This window comes from Haplochromis burtoni, unplaced genomic scaffold (genome assembly GCF_018398535.1).
Source record: "Haplochromis burtoni strain Fernald_Lab_line unplaced genomic scaffold, NCSU_Asbu1 Contig_1115, whole genome shotgun sequence".
NCBI lineage: Eukaryota > Metazoa > Chordata > Actinopteri > Cichliformes > Cichlidae > Haplochromis > Haplochromis burtoni.
Window position 1 is genome coordinate 55703 of NW_024583476.1, and position 2910 is coordinate 58612.

General features: G+C 40.4%; 1 long non-coding RNA gene across 1 annotated transcript; it reads left to right on the plus strand.

Annotated features, from left to right (window-relative positions):
• The first annotated feature begins 658 nt into the window (after positions 1–658).
• On the plus strand, positions 659–2066 carry LOC121813073. Its single transcript, XR_006053492.1, has 2 exons — positions 659–777; positions 1841–2066. It is a non-coding gene; the product is annotated as an uncharacterized LOC121813073 (long non-coding RNA).
• The last annotated feature ends 844 nt before the right edge of the window (positions 2067–2910 follow it).

Below are 2910 nucleotides of genomic sequence, written 5' to 3' on the forward strand. Positions count from 1 at the left end.
GCAAGAGTTAATAGTCTCAATACCCAAGGATAAGCAGAAGAGCATGACTGATATGATGGAGCTGGGATTTGGTTACACTTAATTTTTGCAAACACAACTAAAACTATAACTGGCACTAATCAAAACTAAACTGAAAACTAACGATTTTCAGGAAATAAAAACTAGACTAAACTAGCAAAGAATTGGTAAAAACTGATTACAACTGGTAAAAAATTGAAAATCTGGAGTCGAAACTAAATAAAAATAAAAACTAATGAAAATGGCAAAACGATTAAAACCCTGGTGCAGAGATTCGCAAATCTGACCAGGAAACGTTATAAAATGGATTGTCGGAACAGTCAGCGTTAAAGTCACCTTTGACAGTCCAGACTAAGATGGCGTTGAACATCTTCAGGGCGGAAAAGGGTTGGTGTGACCAAAGTGTGGTTTGGCTTGTTGTATGTTTATTTTGAGATCATATGGCTCTGGACGGACCAGTTACCAGGGCATGGAAGGAGGACAGACTCATTAAATGAGGAGAAGGAATTTCCTGGGATTGGAGATCCTCTGGGTGAGTGGTTGACTGAAAGCATGCATAAAATAAAAGTTATCTGTTGTTATTGATTGGTAATAGATTGATAATTGGCCACATTTACAGCTGTATTAACTTGTTGTGGATGTAGTTGACTTCAGGTTTAAGCACTCTAATTAACAGGTTGAAAATAGTGACATTAAAGGAAGAGTATGCAGCGCCACCCTGTCAGACGCCAGTGACGGTGGAGCTCAGTGATGAATCAGGTGAGCTGGATTCATGGCTGATTCAAAACTAGGATTCCCCTGCTGTGGTCAGTGAGGGAAGAAAAGGGGGAAATAAAATTGAAAGAGGCAATTATAAACATTTATGTGTCAAGTTAAACGGGATAAAAGGGGGTGTTTTACTGTTAGTTTAGCATCAGCATTATTATTGCATCAGAATCATATAACAAGCATTGCATTAAACATTTATTCAAGTTTTTGACATTGTACTAACATTTGTGTTCCAGTGATTGTTATAACCTCAGGTTAATCTTCTATTCTTAATCGTATATTCACAGGTGTCAGGATAATCATATGATCTTTCATTGCAGGTGTAACCATGATCATTTTTATACATATTACAGTTTGTTGCTCATTATAGAGTTGCGCTCAAGTTAATAAGGGTTAAAAGCTACAGTCAACGTGATGTTTGGCTGATCTATGGTGTGGAGTGACTTCGAGCATAGAAGGCCGCACGCGCTTACATAACACTGATATCATGGTATTCTTTGTGATCTTTTATTCAATTATATCTTTAAGTTAAGTTTTAAGTAGTGGTAGTTAATTAAACGACATTCTTTTAAGATTATATACTTGAGTCAGAGCATCACACGCAGATCAACTTAACAACCTGGGAGACCTTGTAGCTGCAATATTGTGTCTCCATAAGGGACGGTAGGCGGAAGCAAACACATGATTTTTGGGGGGGCAACTGTTAGGATTAAAAATGGCTAATTTGTTTTTGATGTCTTTTCTTAATATGAGCGGTTTTAGTAATTTTCCGACACACCTTGCAAATGTGCTTATAATGAGTTGTCACTTGGTCTTTTGAAGGTCATAAGCTTCGTTCGGCGTGATGGTCCGGACTGATAAAGTGTAGGAAATGCCTTGAGTGCAAAGGGCATAATGCAAACACGCTTACACACACATAGGATATGATTAGAATAAGTCCCTGGGACATTCTGAATATTCTAAACCAATTCTGAATCACTAGAAGGTCAGTAGATAACAACATTAGATTAATAGGGTTAGGAAGAGAGGTGTTTTGGTTTTCTGTCTCTTACAGAGAAAGGAACAGGCACCAGACGAGGTCACAGAGATACGAGGATCCTTCGCAGCAGAGACAGACACAGTGACTGCCGAGACACCAACTGGGTCCAAGGGTCATGGCGTTTGGGCTCCAGCTAGTCACTCAAAAGGATGGATCCCATAAACACAGCAATAACCATGAAGGGGTTGGCGGAAATCCGGGAACACCAGACCAACGAGGTTCGAGAGGCTCTTGGGCAAAAGGGGGACACGTTCCTGTTCCTTTTTCTGGAGGATACACAGGAGACACAGGACCCGAGGATACACAGATCGTTGTTTGAAATCGGGGCAGAATAATCCCCTGATCTGTGCCACGACTGAAGGGTTGTCTAACCCCTGAGGTTGAAGAAAGAAGAGCAGAGGATCACCCAACTGGACGACACTGGTAGCTGCAGCAATAAAATAAAGGCTAAAAGCTCCTCGGACAGAGGTTCTAGTCTGAGTACGTCTGAAGGGTATAAGGTAGCACCAAATAAAGCTGTGGGAGAACTGGGGAGTGTCATCTGTACCTGCTACTGTTGGAATAATAGTTTTTCTTACATCTGAACTGCGCAAACACAGAGGTCATCTCACATATGGTTCGCCCATCAGGGGGACAAAGGACCTCAGGAGTGAGAAGAGATGAACCCGGCCACACTGGATTACAGGGTGTTGGTGAGCTCATTATTCTAACGAGCTCATCAGGGGGAGTGTTAAATTATAATATTATTTTATGCCATGTTATACCCCTAATAAAGATTGTGAATTATTATGTAGTTTTAGTTTGCATTATTCTCCTGAATTAGAAGAAGCTGATAACTATTGCATTCGTTAAACTGATTTGCATTACATTAGACTGCTGATTTATTGTGGATGAATGATATTGTTTTATGATGTTATAAGAAATACTGTTTGCAGAAAGTCATCGCCTTATTTGTCTGATTAGAAGAGAACAGAATATGCTGGAGTTTTCTGCCCCATCTCAGCAGGAGCAGATAAACGGGGAGCCAAGGTCGTAGCTTAGGCGCCGTGTGAGAGAAAAGCATGTGAATGTTTAGGCTTTTATGA